Raw genomic sequence first — 7,500 nt, forward strand, 5'->3', positions numbered from 1 at the left:
TGTACAGCTAAAAATATATATCAAGTTTCTCTTAAAACCTTTGTAAACTTCTCAAAAATTTATAATTACCAGTAATTCGGGCAGGATATTAGTTTATATAACTATTTCTTTTCTTTTAGTGTCTTATCATGACGATTATTTATGTAACGCTCTTGGAATCATCATTTTCTTTGATCTTGTGACTAATAACTCATTGTCAAGTTATTAGTCGGATAATTTATTACAATATATTCACAAAGCCACCTTTTTTTCATTAGCCTCTCTCCTTTGTGGCAGTTACGTTCTTCTCTCTCAATCAGTCATTAATCTACTTCAGACCTGTCACAGTTTACAAAATTCCGAAGAAACTGTAACACCGTAAGTGGACGGCATTTCCCGTCGAGTTTTCTCAGTGTTGACATTGGTCTCTGTGGCCACTTTGTAAAGACTTATTTGTTTGTATACTGTTTTAGTTTCAGCATGTGCTGTGCTTCAGTGAAGCTCTCGCAGCTCTCGCTCACTTCGTCCAAGATAGTTTCCTTCATCGCCTTTCTTCCAAAGTAACTTCCAAGCTTTAGTCCCACAAGAAAGGCAATAGGATTATACTGGGCTTGTCATTAAACTGTGGTATGATAGATTTGAGTAAAATTTTCTCAGGCGAAAGCTCCGGCCAAGTTGGTTTAACCTCCGAGTCAAGAATTGTTAAGCGTACGAATTTCAACCTTATACTTCTTTGAGTTTCGTAAAGTTCCGCAAATTTGCGTTCGTGCGGATTTCCGAAAATACGACGAACTTCTTTTGAGGACAAAGCCATGGTTTTCAACTGTTTTTGGCTAGCAAGTAATTTGCTTGACATTAAGGAAAATCGCATTGTGATTCTCCCTCATGGACACTATCTTGGAATCTCTCATCACATGGAAAAATTCGTTCACACAAATTTTTGTGCGCGCGCAACCTGTCAAGTAAAACGAATTCCATGTGTTGCAAAGGCAGATTCTGATTCTTGTCTCGACTTACGTTTTTAAAGCGTCATGAATAGTAATTAAAATCAAACCGAACTTTTCTGAAGATAGTTGAACAATTAGTCTTTTAAAAGAAAGCAAGAAATTTGTAAAAATGGGGAACTGCATTTCAAGGTGTAGGCCACGTAAAAGCACAGAGAAAAGGAAGTCGTTGGATAGGAGGAATGGCTCCGAAGGGGTTGCCTCGGGCGAATTTCCATCGAACGGTGATCCGTGCAAAGTTAATACGAAGATGCCAGGTTGGCTTAAAGAAGCATGCTCGCCCTCTGATTCGACGAGACCTTGGCCGAGGGATGAAGATTTAAATGGAGAAGCGACCAGAAATCGATTTGCCATGTTTAACCGGAAACCTTTAATGGGCGAAAATCTCGAAGGCGGAAGAGATACGATGAAGGAAGGCGAGACTATAACATGGTACTTAACACCCTCCGACGAAAAAAATCCCGGAAAGGTTGACGGCTCGGGTTCGCGTAAAAGTAGTAGTGCAATCCCGAGATTAAGGAAAAAGGATTCGATTCGAAAACCGTGTTACAAAGACACGATTATGTTGGCTGATAATATTGACAGCCTTGTGGAAAACGAGATCCCGGATGAGGATGACCTCAAAGGCGCAGACGCAAGATCATCAATTGCAACAGCGTCACCTGATTTTCATAATAGGGACAACGAGTGCCCAGTGTGGGATGGCGAATGTGTTAACGGATGCGGTTCAGATGCGCACCCACGATTTCAAGAAACATGGAATCACAGTGTCAAACGTATTGACGGAGAAGTCGAAGCTGGTGATTTGTTGTGTGTGCCTTTGGATTTTCAATCTGTGTTTGTTCCCAATGATGTTTCAAGTAATTTTAAGCCAATGGACGAAGAAGACGTGCGAGTTGCACAGGAAATCCAAGCAATGCTTCAACAAGATTTTTCAAAGGGCGGATTACACGAGGACTATGCGCCACAAACACATAAATTAGTCAAGCTATCCACAGAGAAAAACAGCACAGGGTCACCAAGCTCTGAGTTTGACGAGGATGATTCAAAGTTGTATTCACCCACCTCGTCAACACCGTCTATTGATGGTACAATATCGCAGCAAAGTGACAAACAGCTTGTGGAAGATATTGAATATATCTTAAACGATGACATTGGCCCAGATTATGCGAATGATTCCGGCTCTGAACCGGTTGCAATACTCGAGGACAAACGTGTAGCAAAGGATGTAGCCCCTGAAGAGGTTTCCAATACCGACTCTATCGACGTCAGGATAAAACTGAATGCGGACGAAGAGGCTCTGTCAACTGAAAGGGAGTACGTATTGCCTGGAGCTGTCTACCCTGTGAAATCAATGGTTTCCAATAGAGCCCTTCTTGAAGATGAGAATGGCTTTGAGTTTGTTGCATTGTCTGAGGATAATAGCCCACTCAAACGCTTTGCCTCTTCGTGCCTGAAAAAGAGCTCTGTCAAGTCGACGCCAGGGAATAACGAGCAAATGTCAAGAAACATTATCAACCTTCTGCAATGCCGCGTGGAAGATGATTCAACTTCTTTCAAGAATGATATCTCTTCCCGCCGTAACCGGATACTCTCCACAAGTACAAATCCGAGGCAGTGTTATTCAGCCACATCTAATTTATTTTTGCACACCGAGAAGAATTTCTCTGACGTGGCGCAAAAGTTTGGGAAGGTTAAAGATGTACTGGTTATGGATGTAGAATCGGCCTTGAAAGAAGAGTTGCCCTCTGGGAAGCTAAACTGGTACGGCGCAGTGCCCCGCACTAAATCAAGAGACCCAAGACACAATTTTGCTATTTCTGTGGGTAAAAATGGAAACTCTATGCTGAGCATGCCGCGGAGGTACACTGATTTGGGAAAGCAGGGCGCTCTTAAGCGAGACCATGTTGAAGGAATGAAGGTAAACTGGCCAGACTCACAAGATGTTGAAACAAGGGCACGCCCAAAAGCTAACAACGCCACAAAGCTAACGTGTAAAGAAGAGACAGAAATGGCGATGGCCTTAAGAAAGTTCTCAGACGAACAAGAGTCGTCTTTGAAGTTTTCGTTGGGAATTCGATCTCCTCCTGGCCGACTTCTGGCTGGCTCGTGTAAAGAAGGTGATCTTGTAACGAGGAAGCAATCCGCCACTGATACGTTCTTTGGGGGAGAGACAAATATGTCAATTGCGAATGCAACTTTCGATTTGCGTGGACAGACAAATGAATTGCCATACGCTAAAGCGAGCGATTCAAGTATTAACACTTTGCGACCAATGGCGGCAAGGACTTCAAAGTTGACATCATCGCATACTCCTCATGCGGTGTCACCATCAACTTTACAAGATACGAGAACTCCGCGACCTCCTACCACTCCAAAGAGAACATTCGGGCGACCACTGATCTTTGTTCATCCGGCTCCCGACACTCGATTATTGGGCGTGTCACATCGCGGGACTGCCGCTGGTCAAACTGATTGTGCTCAAAGTGGCGCATATGTGCAAAGTCGTTTTGAAAGTCTGCACGACTCTGAAGATGTTAATTACACTGAGGCAGCGCGCATGGCAAACAGAAAAACTACTCTACATAAAGAGCATGGTCGAAATTACGCGTGTGCACATGTTGACCCTGGAAGCGCGTACGACAATAAAGAGCTGAAAATGATAAAGGAGTTCCAGAATTTTCATCACGTTGAGAAACCACGTATGTCAGTTAGAAAAGCCGCTGACAGGGCAGATGTCAGAGGTATCTCTTGGTCTCCAAGATGTGGTTTTGGTTCAGTTCGTGATTGCGAGGATCTAAAAAGTAGTCCATTGATTGACAGAAAACTTAACAGGCCAGAGACAGGAAAAGAACGCGGTGGATCACGACGAAGCAAGATTTCTGCAGAGAGTGACAGTCCGTCACGCATTCCACTTCACAGATGCACTCCGGACGAGTATAGTCACGCATGCGCACAAACATGGACACCAGGACTGATGTACACCAAAGAGGAACTTAAACTCATTGTACAGGTAGAAGGACAGCTGCAAGACTAACCAGCTGGTGAGTATATTACGATCTTATAATTCTCTTAGCCTACATCAAACATATTTTGCAGTTTTCACAACAAAGTTTCGCTTCACGTGCAGTTTCAAAAGGGCCCCCAAATAACGTACGATAGGGAGCAGCCATGTTCCGCTGTTCTCCATTTACTTCAATTCTGATGATCATTATTTTCCTGTTTAGCCTCTCATCAAAGAAAGACCGAATTAAATTCGACAAATTGCTGTCAAAAGCGTAGGTGCCTTGCTTGATTATTGGGCATAAAGAGTCAACGGCTCCAGTCATGACTGTAGATAGATTGTAACAAGCTTTTCCCTTGCTGGACTTGTTTTGGCCTTAACGCAATTTTGTACACAAAACAATCGTGCTCGACCAGAATATGAACCGCGCGAAGAAGCCGTTCTCGTGTCAATTTCCTTAATGAAACATTGCTAAACTAGAAATGAGGCCACGTTTTTCAACCTCGTTCCCAGGGCTCTTCACCGCCGAGAGTACGACGGGCGGGAAAGCCCTGGGAACTTGGTAGTACGTGATTTTATCCGGGGATCTATCTCCCATACTTGGCCTAGGAGTCAACCCTTTCCCGAGTGGATTTATTTCTTGGATGCCTCTCTTGGAAATTACAAGCCCACTTTTGTAAAAGCCAATCAAATCAAAGCTATCTCACCGTCAAAGGAAATATGATACCATTTCCGGGAAAAACCTGCTCCTATAAAAAAATTTACTCGGGAAAGGGTTGACTCAAGGAATTAGCTATTTTGGATTCCTCATAAAAAGGAAGCCACTGGAGTCTTCTGAACAACTTGACACTAGAGCCTGATTATTAGCATCGGAAACTACCCTAGCCTGCGTAGCTGGCAAATTAACTGGCGGCGAAGCCGCGCGGAGAATGGGGAGGGGCGCTCTAAAATACCGCCTGGTCACTGAGCGGACGGAAATTTCTGATTGGCTGAAAACAAGAACACGCCAATCAAATGTTACTTGAAACCTTGGTTAAGCTCGTCCCTTCCGTGAAGGAAAATTGCTCCTAGGTCACAAAATGCCGCTGCCCAGACTGTAGACTTAAATTTGGTTCTTTGTTTTGATTATAATTAATGATTTTTTTTTTGTACAAAAGAAAAACTATGGTCAAATACTTGTGAAAAGTTCGTGGCTAGTCTGACGCGGCGTTTCGTCCCAGCCAAGAGACTTTTGCCCAAGAAAGAGTGGGAGTCTGCTGTGAAGGAGTTACTTTCCGGCAAAGATGTTATGGTTATTCTTCCCACGGGTTTTGGTAAAAGCTTGATGTATACTCTCTTCAATTTGGCGCAAGAATAAATATTGCGGACATAAAAAACGTTCCTTGTGATCGTTTTGCAGACACTGCGGTCATCAGTGCAAGGGGGTTTTCGCCTTCAATTTCAGTCACTCTCTGGTGAACCTGAAACATTACAGGTACCTTTGAAGGACGATAAAAGCAATAGACACCAAATCTCAGCTTTGTGAACTAAAATATTGTTGGAATATGCTGCTAGATTGTCTTGGATCGATCACTTAAATTCAGAATTTGAGGGAAATTAAGGGTCTCCGAGCTCGCTTCGCACATTCAGGTTCTGCGAGACTAAGTTGGCAACAGTTTTCCAAGTCAGATCATTGATTTAGCTCTGTCGTCATACGGAGTAAACACTGACAACACGGGAACTTAAACGATCAGAACTTTTACTTGAGTAGTTTAATTAGATACCAAATCGACATTCCGCTAGAGAGTTCTTGGCTTGAGGTGTGATGATTCCCTCGTTTGCATCGTCGATCGGTGGTTCATTCATTCTTTCCCTTGATTTAACAAGGTTTCGGTCGATAAAAGGGTGTCTTTTAATAGTCTCCGAATTGTAATTTCAGATTACAGGTACATAATCTACAGCAATCGTCCGCGGATTTACTTGACAGTCTTCCTCATTTTACTTGCTTCTTTGGTGTATCTTCCTTTTCCATGCTTGCCAAATCTGATTAACATCTGTGTTTGCTATTTTCCCATCTTCCGTGCATGCTGCTACTAGTAATAAGTTTTGACCCAAATATTGACACTTGAAATAATAAAACAACTTGGTTTCGCATACACAGCTTTACTCTGATTGTCTGTTCGTATTTGGATTCAAAGTGGGCGGCAGTCAAAAAACATAAGTTTTCGTGCAGGCGGTATTTCGCAGCGCCGCTCTCCATTCTTCCCGCGGCTTATGACTCTGACTCAAACGAAGCTGCTCGAACGCGACCTTAGTTTGGTATTTCAGCGGTTGTCCTGATAAGTGCAGGCAAATCAGTTAATTTCTAATTAATGTAAAAACGTCATTCACCGGGTAAGGAGTTGGGCAAAAATAAATTACTGTTCTTGCTAAAAGGATAAACTTAAGCTTCACTTAACGATGACAGAGGTACTTAACAAAACAAGAAAAAAAAGAAAGATCACAGGCACATTCATCGAAAATATGACACTCCCTGAACTTAAAGCGTTTGTACATTTCATTTAATATTCAATGTTTTGAAAGGTGACCTATGTTAAATGCTCCAACCGAAATTTAACAACTGATTTTTTAACCTTCCTCCGGGATGTTTAGCAACGAGATTAAACGAAAGTCTTCATTTGTTATGCAAACTAGAGCGTAGGCTTGTGTGATAAAAATCATATTTAATCTCCGTTGAGTTGTCTTCTAAAAGAAACATACGTTCGTCAACAGCTGTCGTTGCTGTATATGTATTTTTTCGACACTAGACGTAAAAAATTGATTATTAGTCGTTAATATTGTTATCAATGTAAACTCGTTTTTCGATATTAGTTTGTCGACAGTTCTGACAAACGATTTCATTTGCAAATATGGACAGGCAATATTTACAAGGCAAAGAAATCATTTTCACACGATCTGTTGTCGAAGTGGTTCTCCCAGCACTTCAAACCGCCGCCAAGAAAAAGTTCAGCGATTCGTTTTCAGCGGAACAGAGGAAATATGAAAGAATAGAAAAACAAATTCAACGCGAAAGGGAAGACGCTAGCCATAGGTTGTTGCTCGAGAAGAGAGAATTTGTACGGTGTAATTTTCTTTTAAAACAGCAAAGGAAACCATTTTCCGGATCTACGACGAGAAGAGATGTTCGCGAATTCGAGGAGAATATTTTGGTAGGAAAATGGAGACACGCTGAGATACAAGAAAAACATTCGAGTGTTGATGTCGTGAGTGACAAAATGCGATTGAATCGTTCGCCATATTACTTCCCTCCTTTATACAAAAACGTTATAAAGGACTTGAAAGACATACAAACAAGTCAACTGCGAATGGACTTGGCTAAGAGAGAACCTGCTGATCTCAAAGAACTGAAGAACTGCAGATACTTGCGGTTACGTTTACCACAAGAACGAGAAAATCAAACTAAAAATTCCGACCTTGAATCTGAAAAAGAAAAAATAATCGCAGGACATGCAGCAACATGCAATCAAGTGTGAT

The 7,500-nt window shown here is 42.1% G+C and overlaps 1 protein-coding gene across 1 annotated transcript in view; it reads left to right on the forward strand.

The window, feature by feature from the left end:
- Positions 1–2,526: 2,526 nt before the first annotated feature.
- Positions 2,527–7,500, forward strand: part of LOC137985227 (outer dynein arm-docking complex subunit 2-like) — a 47,681-nt gene continuing 42,707 nt past the window's right edge. The window contains exon 1 of the mRNA XM_068832776.1: positions 2,527–4,027. The gene's annotated coding sequence lies outside the window, so the exon portion shown is untranslated. The remainder of the gene's footprint in view (positions 4,028–7,500) is intronic.

This window comes from Montipora foliosa, chromosome 14 (genome assembly GCF_036669935.1).
Source record: "Montipora foliosa isolate CH-2021 chromosome 14, ASM3666993v2, whole genome shotgun sequence".
NCBI classification, from domain to species: Eukaryota; Metazoa; Cnidaria; class Anthozoa; order Scleractinia; family Acroporidae; genus Montipora; species Montipora foliosa.